At 40.0% G+C, this 17,527-nt stretch overlaps 1 pseudogene; it reads left to right on the top strand.

The window, feature by feature from the left end:
* Positions 1-1,967: 1,967 nt before the first annotated feature.
* On the top strand, positions 1,968-15,591 carry LOC127691975 (proteasome activator complex subunit 1-like; annotated as a pseudogene).
* The last annotated feature ends 1,936 nt before the right edge of the window (positions 15,592-17,527 follow it).

The following is a 17,527-nucleotide window of genomic DNA, read 5'->3' as shown; positions in this document are numbered from 1 at the left end:
TAGCACTTGGGAGGTAGAGTCAGGAGTATCAGGAGTTCAAGAACAGACTCAGCTACACTGCGAATTGGAGTCAAGCCTGAACACATAGCACTCAGCCTTTTCAAAGGTAACAAAACCATTTTGACAGTCTGGTTGCTCCCTGTGGGTCGCTGACTATCAAGAAACTGGGTAGCCATCTATATTAGGAACTGGCTTCATTCAGAGGAAGAAATAAGCACAAAGGCTTTTGAAAACATGCAGTTTTGCAACTTGGAGGGCAGAAACTGGGAATAGAAGCTCTAAGAAAGCATCAGGGGTTTAGAACCAGGCAGTAGGCTGAAGGCCCAAGGCACTCATATCTCAGAACTACTCAGGGATCTTCCTCAATGGGAGGTATTTCTTCCTCCTAGTAATGACTCTGAGATCCTTGAGTAAGATGATGAGGCAGAGTCACAGGGCCAAACAAGGCTCAAACAGGATCTAGACGCCATGTCAGAGAAGAAGCAAGGGCATCATCTTAAGTCACCTGCCCCAAATGGCCTAAGAACAGCTGTGTCAGAGAAGATGTCTGCCTTAGTGTGCACAGGAAACCCACTGCTATTCATGTTTCTTTTTATAATTCAACCTTGGCATTGCTTTCTATCTACTGTGTGGGTGTATGAGGACGAGGTGTAGAAGAGGGATGGAGGTCACTCTCTGAGAAAGCTACACCAGTAGGGCAGGAGGAACAAACAGGCTTGGACTCACCCCGGAGCTGGAGGAAACCCAGGCGTTCAGAAACCCTTGCAAACGGTGCTGCCCAATGAAACATTTGGACTTGATTCTCAAACACCTCCCTCCTGCCCCCTTACATATTTTTGTGAAGTTATATCCAGCTTTCTGGGGAAAAAAAATCCTGTTTTAAATAGTTGGGTTGTTTTATTTTTAATTTGTTCATTTGTTGTTTTCTGTTTATTGTTTTTGTTGTTGGTTTGGTGTTTGGGGTTTTTTGTTTTGTTTTCTTTTGTTTTTTTGAGATTATATTCTTCCTCCCTTCCCTTTCTTGCCTCCAAACTCTCCAGTGTACCACCTTGCTCTCTTTCAAATTCATGGCTTCTTTTGTGTTTAATTATTGTGTGTCGAGGGGATTCCTAAATATATAAACACCCACAACCCCACTCTGATTGTATAATGTCCTTGTATATTTGTTTTCAAGGCTGACCACTGGTTGGATAACCAGTTGGTGTACAAGGCCCTGGGGAAGGCTGTTGTGCCCATTCTGGGCATTCCTTAGTTGTCTGCAGTTCTGTGTCCTTGTTCGTGTTGGCCTGCCTGATATTGTCCTCCTTGTTCATCTCACGATGAGGCCGCCATGGTGGTGAAGCTGTATGGGCTTAGCAATGGACATTTTTAGAAGACATGGTCACACAGCAAACTCCCTGTTCCTTTGGCTCTCAAAAACGTCTGAAACACCTCCTCCAAATGTTTCTGCAGTACAGACAGGCTTGGGAGCTCTGACTTTAGATCTAACAATGCAAGATGTTACCTAGATCCCTCCCTTCCCCCACCCCAAACTAGATATTTTAGCCTAATATAGCACTGGAAATGAACTTTTAAAAAGATGTAATACTAGTATCTTATAAACAATTATTTGTTTATAAGCAAGGCCAGTCTGTTGAAATATGCCTTGGAAATGGAATTTGAGTTCTCCCAGCTGAGGAAGCAGTAGGTTGTAGCAGATACTTCCTCCGTCCTGCTCACGTGCTCACTGGATCATGGAGCTGAGATTCCAACTATGGCATTGTTGGTCTTTGGATTTGTTTTTAAATGGGTTCAATCCCTGCTACTTCAGAAATATATATATATATATATATATATATATATATATATATATATATATATATATATTTTAAAAAGACATTGTTTGATTCCAGGAAAAGAAATAGAACTCAGGTTAGAATAGACTTCCTGACAAGAAGCAGACAGAAAGGTTTCACAGGATGTTATCAATGTCTCCAGGAGAGAATATTTCCAGGAAACGGCTGAGGCTTGAGTGGGAACAGGACATCCAAGAATTTCAAAATGGAGCTAAGCTGATCAGCTTGCTACCATCCCTGCTTTCGTCTGCTACCCTGTCTCCATTTAGACTGGGTTTAGTACGCGAGAAGCCAAAGGCAGTGCACCAAGTCTGTGGACAGATGACTGACTGGCAGCGGTAATTAAGCAGGAAGCTTAGTTAAAGGCTTGCCTCCCTGAATTGCATTTGGATCCTTGGGGCTGAGAAAAATATGAATTTCTTAGCACCTGCAGGTAAACTGGAAAAGCCTATATAAGATGTTTTCAAGGTCTCTTGGTAGGTGGGCAGCACTGTGTGCCAGCAGGGCTCTGTCTGAAGAACAGATGCTCTAAAAATAGTGTCTTGCACACAATAGGGTTGGGTGCAGAGATGCAGAGGCAAGATGAAAGAGAAGGGACGTTTTCATAAAGCAAGATAAGTTAATAAATAGCAAAGAAAGAATAAACGGGATATGGTGTCCAGTAAAGGGATTTAAGATGCAAGATGCACTAAAATCATGGATAAAATAAATCATCAAGGATTTTGGAGCCCTTCACGGATATAAATCCTTTGTAACTCTGACTACCAAATAGAAATATATCCACCATTTATTCCATACGAATCAGAATAAATACCAGCTTGCATCACCTTAGAATGAAAATAAAACAAAGGAGCTGGGAGAGTTATTCCTATGTACAATGAAATTAAATTTCCTCTAATGGTTACCAGGAAATATAGCTTCACAATTGTATAAAGTAAGGACATGACCCCTCCAAAGTATGGTTAAAGGGAGGATACTTATTGCAGTGATGAGGGAGAATACAGCCAGAGGCATTTGAAAGAATCCAGAGCAGAGAGAGGAGGTAGAGATAGTGGGCCAATAGGCTGAGGAGAGAGAGAGAGAGAGAACAGAGTGCACAACTGAAATGTCAGGGTTATATAGGAATGAGAAGCTGTGGAAAGAGAAGCCAGTGAATTGGGGAAGTATAGAGTAGAGGCTAGGAGAGAATTTCTGAGAGGAGCCCCAGGGACGAGTGAGCCTGAAGGCCAGCGTGTTTTGGTATGCTAACAGACACCAGACAGCTAGAGGGGCCCCATTTGTCTCTTTTGGACCTGTTAACACCAAGTAAATGCCAAGAGAAAATCGAAAACCAAACCGGCATTGGTTAGTGCTGACTGCATGTAGGTACAGAGGTAGGCAGCTCTTATGCACACATAAGATCAGAAATCCTCCAAATTAATGGCAAAAAAAAAAAATGGGCATTATTTCTATGGAGTGTGAGCATAGACTAGACGACTAAGGCATGGCAGTGTTAGACTGGAATCCGAGGACTCCGCGCGACAGGGAGCCTTTTGTATCTCCCCCTACCCCACCCCTTGGCTTCCTGTATAGATTCTACCCACTGTGCTCCCAGAGATCCATCCTGTGATGGATCCCAATAGACAACAGACAGAAGCACTATGCAATCTTTCTCGTCTAAACAAGTCATCCCATATGTCTTCAGCCCTCAGTTATCTGTGTACAGAGAATAGTCTCTCATACTGATTTCCAGTTCTCCAGCGGATCAAGTTTCCAAGCCTCTGTTGTAATGTTCTCTCATATGTCATATATACATACATATAATATATGAAATATTCTCTATAATTTCATACCAATATGTGCATGTCATTTATTATATATGAATATGTGAACATGTGGAATATATTATAAATTTTATAGGTTATTATAAATATACCTGTATTTTTATAGGTATTTATAGGTATAGGTGTAAAATGTTTATATTTTTATAGCTATATTATAAAATATATTATACATTTTAAATTAAAAGTACTTTCAGCATAATTATTGCAATAATTTTATTTATTACTATTGCTCAAATATACTAAATGCAGTATGATAAAATATGTGTCCTTTTTTATTAAAACAACAGATGGAGAGGGGTTTCTATCCACCCTTTCTTTCTTTTAATTTTTAAAAAGATATATTTATTTGTATGTATGCATGTATGTGTGTACGCATGTATGTATGTTTGTTTGTATTTGTTTATTTTGTGTATGTGAATACACTGTCTCTCTCTTCAGACACACCAGAAGAGGGTATCAGATTCCATTATGGATGGTTATGTGCGACCATCTGAGTTACTGGGAAGTAAACTTGGGATCTCTGGGAGAACAGTCAGTGCTCTTAACTGCTGAGCTATCTCTCCAGCCCCCAAATAGGTGTCCTTTTTAACTCTTTATTTTATATTTTACTTTGCAATCAATGTTTTCTAGGTTTAGTTTCTGTTAGCATTCTTTTAATTTGTGGGTTTCCTAAGGTTTACCTTTAGAATGATGTGTCTGTGCAGGCCTCTGTGTGTGGTGGGTGCTCGTGTGAGTGTAGGTGCTTGTGGATGCCAGAAAGGGGCCCCCACCCAGTCTCCTGGACCTGGAACTACAGACAGTTGTGAGCGGTCCTGCCTGGGTGCTGGGAACGTAACTCAGGGACCTTGCACGAGCACCAGAGTGCACTTCATTGCTTGGCCCCCTCTCCAGCTCCCACTGTGTTTTTTTTTTTTCTGAGGTCTGACTTTAGAGCCCAGCTCACCCTTAAACTCAGGGTTGACACTCCTACCCCAGCCTCTCCCAGGATGCTAGGATTACAGACTCGAGCCCCAATATCTGGCTTAGGTGATGAATGTTTCATTTTTCTGTGACAGTTATTATTTTAGTATAAGCTTATTAAATGTGGCTACTCTCATATTTTTAACAAATGTGCTTAAATATCCCAAAATATTTTAAACAGCTTAAGACTTTCTGTTTCTAATTTTCTTATATATTTTGCACAGGACTGTCAATAGAAGAGTTACTGATAAGAGGGGAAACAATCTCCAGATGCCAGATTTGTACTGTAGTCCGTCTGTGGCAGAAAAGGCAGCTGGTTTCTGTCCCTTTGCTACCAAGGTAAAATTTGCACACAGATAACTGCGAATCTACCTGGCAGTCCTTGTCAGAACTGAGCTGAGGAGATAACTCTGGCTTTTACCATCTGGTGCAGCTCACAAAGTGTGCCTAACACAAACAGCTGCTCAGATATACTCTCAGAGTGCATGCATGCCTCCTTTGTTAATATGTTGAACTATAGTCTCCATGTTAATACGCATTAGACCCCCTCACTCTTCATTTCCCAAGGTATATAAAATTAAAAATAGGTGGTAAAATCGTGACGCCTGCCCATCCAATGACGTTGCTGTGTGGCCAAGCCCTGATGAGGCACTGCTGCTAGTCTGTGGTGGGTTTGGAATAAATCTTGGTAGAGGAATACTCAGTACTTACTGTAACACAAGTGGGTACAAAACGGGGGCCACAAGAAGGAATCAGGGTCCATATATAGGTGCCTCTTAGCAAAGGTCAATTGCTCAAGTTACGATACTTCCTTTTTGCTTCATGGTAAGTGGATGCCCACAATCTTCTCTAGAGACCACGCTGACTTCCAACTTTACTGACCTTTCCCAAGAGTGACTACAAAGTCTCATCTAACACAGAATGCCTCTGCTTCTTTCCTGCTAAAACCCAAATTCAGCTATTCCTTTTCCTATCTTCAAATACTGAACAGAAAAATGCCAACCTTAAAGAAACAACAATGAAGCACTTGGTAGGGGGCATAAATGTTTTGGGTTTAAAACAAGAGGAGGAAAAAAATTAAAATATGGTTGCCTTAACTCTTTACAGGCTTTGTAAATTAACAAAAAAAATGGGTGATTTGTTAGTGAAAGGTATGATTTCACTAGTATTAATATTATAAGAATATTTAAATGTTAACATCCTGGGAGAGAGAGAGAAAGAGAAAGAGAGAGATAAAGAGAGACAGAGACAGAAACAGAGAGAGAGAGAGAGGAGGAGAGGGAGAAAGACTGTCTTTTATGATATTTGTCAATTTCAGAAAACAGACCAAGAATTTAGGAATGCTTATGACATTTTTAAATGATGGTTTATAATGGCACTTCTAGTAAGAGAAATAATCACAGATGTACATTAAGAGCAGTTTAAAAATTAGTGATGTAAATACTCAATAATAATTTTAACCCTCAATGATAGATACTTAAGTAGATAAATTTCTGTTAATTCAAAGGGGAAGCAAGCATGTGTATAGAAAAATCTCTATCTGGAGCCATGCATGGAGGTACACACCCATTGTAACAGTGCAGTGGCAGGAAGGAGAAGGCAGAAAAATCAGGAGTTGCCCAAATTATCCCTGGCCATATTATCAGTTAGTGTGTCCAGCCATATTATCAGTTAGTGTATATGAGATTCTGTTTCAGAACAAAAATAACAATAGCGAAATAACAAACAAAAATGAGGCTCTGAAAGAATATTTGACAATACATATGTCCATGCTATAATTTTAAGTTTCAAAAGGGCATACAAAAAATAAAAGAAGCATACAAAAGTTGATCGTTGTCATAGAAACTAGATTAAATTCTGGAAATTGATAATGAAGTATATGTTTTTAACAATGTGCAAACCTCAGCAATAGAATCATAATTGGTTTCTATTTAGTTTTAATGCATTTCTATTTTTAAATATGTATTAATGCGTACAAGAACATTGTTGTCACTATAAGGATTTTAAGTATAAGGTACTATTTTGGTGTTTATCTGGCTGTACCCCATTGGCAATTAAAACATATGACCTCAGCAATATAAGCTTTATTTTTCATACTTAAAATTGATCTCAATGAGGTATGGTAATTCCATACCTATCAATGACCCAGCTGCACTGGGCAGGGGGAATATAGGCTTCTTCCTGGGGGCATCGCAAAGCTCATCCTTCCCTGCAGGAAGATTGAAAGCAGCAGTGGACAGTGCACAGGCTTGAGGAGGGCCTCCTGGCTCACTCTCAACCTCTCAGCAGCAGACTGGGAATTCAAGTTTTCACCCAGAGGTAAGCTGCTCTTTCTTTTTTCCAACATTACATCAACCTGGATGTATCTGGGGGAGAGGAAACCTTAATTGAGAAAATGCCTCTGTAAGACTGCCCTATAGACAAGTCTGTGGGTTGTTTTCCTGATTAATGAAGGATGTGGTAGAGGACCCAGCTCACTGTGGGCAATGGTAGCCTTGAGGGTCCTAGATTGTATAAGAAATCAGGCCTCTGATCAAGCCTCTAGGAGCAAACTAGTAAACATCAGTCCCCTATGGCCTCTGCTTCAATTCCCGCCTCCAGGTTTCTGTCCTGAGTTTCTGCCCTGACTTCCCTCAGTGATGGATTATAACCTGTAAACTGAAATAAGCCCTTTCCTCCCCAAGTTGCTTTTTATCATAGAAACACTAGGACAAATTGGTAACCACAAGGTTGTCCAATACTATAATATAATATATAACTAGCTTCTAATATTTGAAGTTTTATAAGAATGTCATAATTGTGATAATAGCAGTAGCAAAAGAGCAAAAGAGAAAAAATGAGGATAAAATAAAAGATGCAGATAAAAGATCATGGAAACTAAAGATTATTCTAACCCCTAAGAGGAAGAAGAAAAGCCTCAGTCAACTACAAACATTGCAAGATCTCATTCTATGTTCCAAAAGTCAGTTGCAGAGACCAGTCGATTGAAAAGAGAAACACAGAACAAGGACCTCTCCTCTTATTGATGTCCAACAAGGCCATACTCTGCTACATATGTAGCTGGAGCCATGGGTCCCTCTGTGTGCACTCTTTGGTTGGTGGTTTAGTCCCTGGGAGCTCCGGGATACTGGTTGGTACATACTCTTGTTCCTCCTATGGGTCTGCAAACCCCTTCAGGTCCTTGGGATCTTTCTCTAGCTCCTCCATTAAGGACCCTGTGTTGAGTCCAGGGGTTGACTACAAACACCCCCACCTCTGTATTTGTCAGGCACTGGCAGGGCCTCTCAGGAGACACCTATATCAGGCTCCTGTCAGTAAGCACTGGTTAGCATCCACAATAGTGTCTGGGTTTGGCTAGTTGCCCCAGTGTAGGGGAATGCCAGGACAGGGAAGCAGAACTGGTTGGGTTGGTGAGCAGGGAGAGAGGGGATGAGATAGGGGGTTTTCTGAGGGTAAACGAGGAAGGGGATAACATTTAAAATGTAAATAAAGAAAATATCTAATAAAAAATAAAAGATGTTAAAAAAAGAAAGAAAGAGGAACACACTGAGGCCTAGGGAGCTCCACGTGGCGTGCTCTCTTCATCCCTTTCCAGGATCCCCAGGAGATGAGAGTCTTAGAAACAAAGCAGATGATGACAATTAGGATCTAATCTCTGATCTTCCGTGTGTGAAACACAGACAAATACAGTTGATAGGTAATGTGTAAATTGCTTTGGTATGGATTTGATACATAAACAAGATTTAAGTATATATCTAATTTTTAAGATTATAGCTGCAGATATGTACTTGAGCTATGGCTACAATGAACCACAATAATTTCAAGTGTCTATGAGATCGGGTTTTTTTTTTTTGTTTTGTTTTGTTTGTTGGTTGGTTGGTTGGTTTTTGTTTTTGTTTTTGTTTTTTTTTGTTTTTTGTTTTTGTTTTTTTTTTGGTTTTTCGAGACAGGGTTTCTCTGTATAGTCCTGGCTGTCCTGGAACTCACTCTGTAGACCAGGCTGGCCTCGAACTCAGAAACCCACCTGCCTCTGCCTCCCAAGTGCTGGGATTAAAGGCGTGCACCACCACCGCCCGGCTGAGGAGATCGTTTTTTTTAAAGGTATATTTTACTGGGAATTTAAGTTGTATAACAGGCATACGGTTTCAGAAAAACTGTATAGTAAAGATAGCAGACCATCTTAGGATTGTGGAGGTTTACTTGTGCCAATGATTCTGGCTTCTTGTATATGTAGGAATCCAAAGCTGTGTCTATATGTGCAGGAGGGTTCTTGTACAAGCGAGAGATAGGGATACAAGCATCTAAAGAGCTGCAGATAACTTTCCATGCTCAACAGTGTCCCAATGCTGCCCACCTAAAGGTAAGGGCCCCTTCCTGTTACATCATCAGAAATCCCCTCCTCCCAAACAGAGTGGTCCTTTGGGTGCTAATCAATAGCATGCTGGTAATCACAGAAATCTACTTTTCCAACTAAATAACAATGGGTAAGTTTGATTAAGGCAGGGCAATCATTTCAGGAAAACAGGTATCAGACCACTGAAAGGCTACTAAGTTCTTCTGTGGGATCTCTGAATTTATCGCTACTTTGTGTTCTACCAACCCAACTTGCCTGTGAATGCGGAAAGCTGCGGATTACACACTTGAATAGCACTGATCAGAGCCTTCATCCGGTACATTGTATAATGTAGAACATTTTCCTGAAACGCCCATATAAATGTGGTCCTTGACCTCTGGAGGCTTCCTTTGTGAAAATAAGACCTTACTAAAATTTTAAGAAGAAAAAGAATTTTCACAGCCGTCTATTACTGTGTCAGTCCTCGTCAGGAATCATACTGACTGTGTCATGATAACCTGACGAAGTGGGAACCATTATTATCTTCATCTTGCAAATGAAGAAACTGAAACTCAAAAGTAAAATGATGGGTCAGAGATTACAAAACTAATGACAAATAATGCATAAAAGCCCATATAAGAGCAAAATGATCCAAATTATCTATATTGTGTACCAGCATACTATGGCCATGGTGTGATTGCTTTAAAATATGAATTTTTACCATGTGAAAATATTTTTGAAATTATGTATAACAGTATAATCATGCTAGATATTATATTTAAAGCATTGTTTTATAGCGTTAGAAATTAATTGTAAACATTGTAAAGTTTTAAAACTTTATACATTTTTGGGGGGAGGGGTGTTCAAGACAGAGTTTCTCTGTGTAACCCTGGCTGTCCTGGACTCACTCTGTAGACCAGGCTGGCCTTAAACTCAGAAATCTGCCTGCATCTGCCTCTCAGGTGCTGGGATTAAAGGTGTGCGCCACCACTGCCTGGCAAAGCTTTATACTTTTATGCAAAAAACTATGAAAGAAAACACCATCTTTATACTTTTATGCAGAAAAATATGAAAGAAAACTAATCTTTAGGACTGGAAAGTAACTGAACCAACTATACCCAACATTTTCACATTGCTACCCATTTAGGGCTGCATGCTCCAAGGTCTCTCATTCTCTGTATAATGTCTGCCTGTGGTTCTGTGTATATGCTTCCATCTGCGCAGAGGAAGCCTCTTTAATGACTGCTGAGCAAGAAACTGATCTTTGAGCATAGCGGAATGCCATGAGGGTTTGTGGCTGGGCTGCTGCTTGTGTTTCTCTCTTGGTGGCCTGCAAAGTACTTTCCAGTACCAAAGATGCTAGAATGTAGGGATGAAGGCTCTATGTGACACGAGCTCAACTTCTCCACATTCAATGAATTGTGTAGGTGTCGTCTTCAGCAATGTGGGCATGCTGTCTGTTTGTGGAGACATTGTGACCAATACTCTTCACAATGGCCTGGGATGTTTAGGGATTCCCATGGAAGCCCTGTGTGGTCAACAACTCAATTAGATGCAGCGCAATCTTGGGCCTGAAAGTTTCACTCAGTGGCAAGAGAGGGCTCTGTCTCCTTTGTCATTTGATGATTTCATTTAGATTGCCTTCGTATATGTGTATGCGTATGCATATGTGTATGCTTATGTATATGTATATACGGGCTAACCTGGGTTTCCCTCTCTTTCTCTCTCTGTGTGTATGTGTGTGTTTCCATATGAAGCTAAGAACTGTCCTTTTAAGATCTGTGAAGAACTGTGTTGAACTTTTGATAGAGATTATCCTGAATCTGTAGATTACTTCTATTACGATGGTCATTCTGCATCAGTTCTACCGATCCATGAGCACGGGAGATCTTTCTGCATTCTGATATCTTCTTCAGCTTGTTTCTTTATTGTTTTAAAGTTTGTATCATATGATATTTCATTTGCTTTGTTAGAGTTACCCAAGATACTTTCTATTATTTGAGGCTATTTAGAAAGGTGTTGTTGCCTGATTTCTTTATGTTTTTCAGTTGTGTTGTAGGACTCTTACTGATTTTGTATGTGTGTGTGTGTGTGTGTATATATATATATATATATATATATATATATATATATATATATATCTTCTACTGCATTAGGTTTCCATACTACCCCTCCAATGGCGCTTACTTTTTCCTGTCAATGAACTTCCTCACTCAAACTCCTCTCTTCTTTCCTCTTGAACCCTGGTTTTGACTCTGTCATCCATCTATAACTATCTATTCTATTTCCCTTTACTAATGAGATCTTTCTGCTGTTGTCCTTTACTCTATACCCAATATTTGTGGCTCTATAGATTGTAGTTTGATTGTCACTGAATTAAGTTAATACATACCATATTTGTCTTTCTGAGTCTGGGATATCTCAGTCACGATGCTTTTTTTCTAGTTTCATCCTTTTGCCTGAAAATTTCATGATTTCATGCATTTAGCAGCTAAGTAAGACCCCCATTGTGTAAATGTACCATATTTTCTATATATAGTTTTCTGTTTAGGGATAACTAGGTTGTTTCAAATTTCTGGCTATTTTGAATAGAATAGCATTGAACATGTTTGAGCATGTGTCTTTTTGTTGGGATAAAGGGTCTTTGTAGTATATGCCCAAGAATGATATAGGTGGATTTTGAGGCCGACATACTGATCTCCACATTGGCTGTACAATCTTACACTCCCACCTGCAAAGCAAGGAGTGTCCCCCTTGCTGCACACCTAGCACAAGCTGTCACTGTGTTATTGATCTTAGCTATGCTGACAGGTGTAAGATAGAATCTCAAAGTAGTTTAGATTTGAATTTCCCTCATGACTAGGCATGTTGACCATTTCTTTGAGTGTGTCCTAGCCATTTGAGATTTGCCTTTTGAGAATTCTCTGTTTAGAACTGTACCTAGTTTATTAACTGGGTTATTCATTTTTCTTGATATCTAGCTCTCTGAGGTTTTTTTTTTTTTTGAATGTTTTGGATATTAACCATTTATTGGGTATTGAGTGACAAACACTTTGCTGAAAGCCTTTGTCAGCTGTGGGAGTTTTGGAAAACTTTTCCCCATTCTGTAGGCTGCTGCTATGTCTGAATGACAGCGACCTTTGCTGTGCAGAAGATTTTTCATTTCATCAAGTCCCATTTATTATTGTTGTTGGTTGGAGTACCTGGGCTCTCAGTCTTCTTTCAGAAAAATCTTTTCCTGTGCCAATGAGTTCAAGGATATTCCTCACTTTCTCTTCTGCCAGGTTCAGTGTACCTGGTTTTATATTGAGGTCTTTGATCCACTTGGACTTAAATTTTGTGCAGGGCGATACATATGGATTATTTTGGACTCTTGTACATGCAGCCTTCCAGTTTGAACAGCACCACTTCTTGAAGATGCTGTCTTTTTTCAGTGTGTATTTCTGGCTTCTTTATCAAAAATAAGATGTCCATACGTGTGTGGATTTATGTCTATTTCTTCAATTTTATTTTGATCAGTGTGTCTGGTTTTTGTGCCAATACCATGATGCTTTTATTACTTTAACTTTGTAGTTCAACTTGAAATGGGAAATGGTGAGACTTTGAGCAGGTCTTTTACTATTCAGGATTGTGTCTCTCTGTCTCTCTCTGTCTCTCTCTGTCTCTCTCTCTCTCTCTCTGTGTGTGTGTGTGTGTGTGTGTGTGTGTGTGTGTGTGTGTGTGTGTTTCCATATGAGGCTGAGGATTGTCCTTTTAAGATCTTTGAAGAATTATGTTGAAATTTTGATAGGGATTACCTGAATTTATAGATTACTTTTATTAGGTTGGTCATTCTATGTCAATTGACCAATCCTTGAGCAGGGGAGATCTTTCTGTCTTCTGATACCTTCTTCAGTTGCTTTCTTGATTGCTTTAAAGTCTGTATCATACAATCTTTCACTTACTTTGTTAGAGTTACCTCAAGATACTTTCTATTATTTGAGGCTATTTAGAAAGGTGTTGCTGCCTGATTTCTTTCTGTTTTTCAGTTGTGCTGTAAGACACTTACTGATTTTGTGAGTTAACCTTGTATTCAGCTTGTTTTTCTGAAAATGCTTGTCAGCTGTAAGAGTGGAAGTTTAGCACCACTTATGATAGTATCATCTCATATGCAAATAAAGACACTTTTGACTTCTTCCTTTCCAATCTGTATCCCTTTGGTCTCCTTCAGTTGTATTATTGCTCTGGCTAAAACTTCAAGCATCTCTATTGAATAGGTATGCGGAGAATGGACACCCTTATCTTGTTCCTGATTTTAGTGGAATTACCTTGAGTATCTCTCCATTTAACTCTATTCTAGCTATTGACTTGCTGTACACTGACTTTATTATATTTAGGTATGTTCTCATTATACCTAATCTCTCCAGCACTTTATCATGAAGGGATGTTAGACTTTGTAAAAGGCCTTTCCTCCATCTAATGAGATGATCATTTTTTTTCTTTTCAGTTTGTTTATATGGTGGATTACATTTACTGATTTTTGTATATTGAACCATCTCTCCATCTCTGGAATGAAGCTACTTGATTGGGGTGAATGATCTTTTTGATTTGGCTTTCAAGTATTTTACTGAGTAATTTTACACCTATGATCATAATGGAAATTGGTCTATAACTCTCTTTCTTTGTTGGATTTATGTGGTTTAGGTATCAGGGTAAAATGTTGAGTGAAATGTTCTGTGAATATTGATTAGGTCCATGTAGTTTATCTAGGCTCCAGTATTTCTGATGATGTTTAGTTTTTGCCTGGATGAGCTGTTGATGAAAGTTGGTTATTGGAGTCTCATGCTGTTGCTATATGAGGGTCACTATGTGACTTAAGCTATTGAAGTGGTTTTTGCTTTGGAGGGTTTTGTGTGGGGTATGTGTTAAGAATTGAAATTTCATCTTGGTGGATTATTTTTCTCTCAATGAGTGCTACATGTCCTTCCCTCTCCTGATTATTTTTGGTTCAAAGTCTATTTATTCAGATAGTAAAATGACTCTACTAGCTTGGTTTGTAGGCTTATTTGTTGGGAATATCATTCCCCATCCTTTTACCTTAATCTGACATATATCCTTGTCGTTACTGTGTGTTCATGGATGCAGAATCAGGTTGGATCCTGTTTTTGTATCATTTCAGTCAGTCATTTTTATTAAGGGAATTAAGCTGAGAAAGATCAATGAGCAGTGTTTCTAGATTCCTGTTATTTTGCTAACAGTTGGGGGGCATTTGTCTGAGTATGTCTCTGTGTGTGTGTGTGTGTGTGTGTGTGTGTGTGTGTGTGTTTCTTCTGTTGTACTTGCGAGTCAAGAATTGTTTATCTCTGGGTTCTTTCCTGTTGCCCATTCCAGGCTCCTCATGTGACACTCAGCTTTCTGTGCTGGCCAAGGCCACACGCAGGGTCTAGCCTAAAGCCTAAGCTAAGTTGGATATGTTTCTTAAAGACCTGTGTAGAAAGACAAAGAACCTTATTAGATGCTATTTCCCTTGGATGCATTCTCTAAGGACCCAGCTCTCAATGAACCCAACCAGAACATTCTAAAGGCTGTATTGGGCATCATAGTACCTGATGCAGTCAAGGAAAAACACAAAGGGGTGGAGGATGTGTGCATGAAAGAAACAACAGGAAAAAAAAAAAAAGAGAAGGATGATACAAAGAAAGGGGAAGGTCAAGACAAAGATCCTTCCTGTGGCCCAGTGAACTGCAGCAAGGAGATCGTGGTCCTCCTGCAGTGCCTAAAGCCTGAGAGCAGTGATGTCATTGAGCATCTTAATCTGGTCGCAGCTACAGATACCTCCAATAGACGAGGAGAATCACTGTGAAGTGGCTGCCCAGGAGAAGGTGTTTGCGCAAAAGACTACAGTTTCCTACTGTAGTAGATATTACTGTGGGGTTTCTATCCCACTTAGATAGTCTATATCCCAGATAAGAGACATAAAACCTTTATATTCATAATAAGCCTTAGCAACACAAAAGCTACGCAGATATCAACCCTCTAAGCTATTTTATCTACTTCCCTGTCAATACTCCAATATATGACTAAGTTCTTCCTGAACTGCTCTTAATCCAGCCCTCATGGCCTCTTCTCATGATTTACCTACCCTGTGGTGTTTTCTCTCTTTTCATTCTCCTTCTCTTCTCGTGATCTCTGCTCAGGCCCTAAGCCCAGCAACTGATGATCCGCCTACCTCTCTTCTTCCTCTATAGACAACTATAAACTGTAGGCATCTTTATTCAATCAATACCTTTAAATCAAGGAGCAAGGTTATATAACATGATTTGGTTTATGTGAGGATCTCCTCGTCTGTGGGAACAGCCAGACCTTGGGGGACAGTATTTCATATTATGATACATAGCAACAGACCAAGCCTCAACAGCTTCCATACTCAAATCCATGATTACTTCTCAAAGAGTGATGATTCAATGACCGAAGCAGCCAAGCACCCTCATGTGGGTGACTATTACCAACTGGTGCAAAATCTGAATGAGGCAGAGTACTGGGATATCCGATGATCATCATGGAGACCCATAATGCTTATGCTGTGTTTCATGACATCATTTTGAAGCGCTTTGAGAAGCTCAAGAAGGCCTGTAGAGAATCAAATGGAATAATCTATTGAGCCTCCTCTCCTATTCTGTGATGTAAACAGTAGAGAACTTCCTGCTCATCACCAGCAACCCTAGCCTTTATCCAATTTTCTTTCTGTAGGGGTTTCTCCCTTTCTTTGCTTCCCAAACATAACAAGTATATAGTTGCCTACAGAAGAAAGAAAGAAAAGAAAGAGAGAGAGAGACAGAGAGACAGAGAGAGAAGAAAGAAAAAAATAAATGTAAAAGAGCAAACACAGATTTACATGTAATCATTAAATCTCCAAAGACATTGATTCAGTCTAAATCCAATGAGAAATAAACACATGGGGCATTTTTTTAAGCAGTAGGCAGGAACCAGGGAAGCAAGGAGCAGTAATTTCAAACAAAGTAAAGAATACAGGCCTGGTTGTGGCCCTCCTGTGAAAAGCTAAAAGGACTAACTGCCCACAGCTCCTTGGAGGAGGGCTTCATACTGTAGTTAAGTACAAGAATGAATGCTATGCAGACCTTTCTGGTCAGATGGGAAGGTGCCCTGGGTGACATCAAACTCAGAAGCCCAGGGACCACACAGCTCTGAGGTGGGACAGTGTCCCAATGGAAGGGCATCCTGAGACACAGGAGCCTAGGAACCACACAGCTCCGAGAGGCCAGCAGAGGCAGTGCAGCTGCTCCCAAGGGAACCGTATCACCAGATGAGCTGTGGATACAAGTGGAGGAGGAACTCAGCCTCCTCCTCTTCTCTTCTTCTCTTCATTGCTTCTTGACTTCTTCTAACGAGAAAGACACCAGGCAGCACATCTCATGAAAGAGATTTGTTGGAGGATGCAAAGTATAGTTGGATGAATCCAGCAGTGACTGCCTATGCTTCCAGGAGAGAGCAGACAGCAGCAGGGAATTGGGAAAAAGCACAGTGCTTATACAGGGGTTGTTGGGATGGAGCTTTCTAGGGTGAGGACTGGTGGGATTTCAAGTCCTGAATTTAGGGGATTGGTGGGGTTTCATGTTCAGTGATTAGTGTGTTTCAAATTCAGGGGTTGGTGGCTTTTGTTCAGACTTTTTACCTAAAATTAGCATAATCTTGGGAGGGTCCTGTTGAAGGACTGGAGATGAGTTTTGTGACAACTATGATAGTTAGGACTATCTGGGGTGAGGGCCTAGCTGCTGGAGCCCCTCAGGCTGGGCTCTGGCCACTTTCCTGCCTTAAGGGTTTACAAAATTTGTAAAGTATACAACATTTACAAAAAGAGCCCAGGGCAAGGAAAGCCTTTCCTGCCACTTGAGTTGCCTGAATTTCTAACAAACAAATGTAATGATGGTCTAAGTCATATAGAAAAGCTTACTGTATTTTCGTTCCAATCAATAAATATTTTCTTAACATGCTTGAAATAAAATGAATTGCAATACAAGCCTAGTGAGTATGCATATGTGTGTTTGTGTGTGTGTGTGTGTGTGTGTGTGTGTGTGTGTGTGTGACACATAGACCATAGTAATCTCTAGGGTCATACACCTCAATAGTTGTACAGTTTAGTAGTAAAGCTATTTAGGATCCAGGATCTTGGCCTTTAAATAACTGAAGTGAACTTTTCTAAGACCATGAATTTATTCTTTGTCATTCTCTTCATAAATAAAACATTGTATTCACAAACTTACATTTCTCACCTAGCCAACAAGTCCTGTGAAAGTATGACATCAACAATACTGGTCACAATGCTATCAATTTTACACGTTCTTCTCTTCTTCCTGAATGAGGAGACCCAGACCCAGAAAGAGAAGTGAAGATTAGCTCTGATAATCCACAGACCCAGAGAAGTGCAATAACAAGTAGGGCTCAACAGAAAGATGTAGAATCTCCTTTTGAAGAGGAATTAGAATAGACATCATGGGTGAACAGCAGGAGGGGTCTTGATCGGGGTGTGCAGATGGAAACAGGATGGATCAAGTTGAGGGAAGATGAAGAAAGAGAAT

Source organism: Apodemus sylvaticus, chromosome 9, assembly GCF_947179515.1.
Source record: "Apodemus sylvaticus chromosome 9, mApoSyl1.1, whole genome shotgun sequence".
Taxonomy (NCBI): Eukaryota; Metazoa; Chordata; class Mammalia; order Rodentia; family Muridae; genus Apodemus; species Apodemus sylvaticus.
Note: the sequence above shows the minus strand (reverse complement) of the source record. Positions and strands in the feature narration are given on the sequence as shown.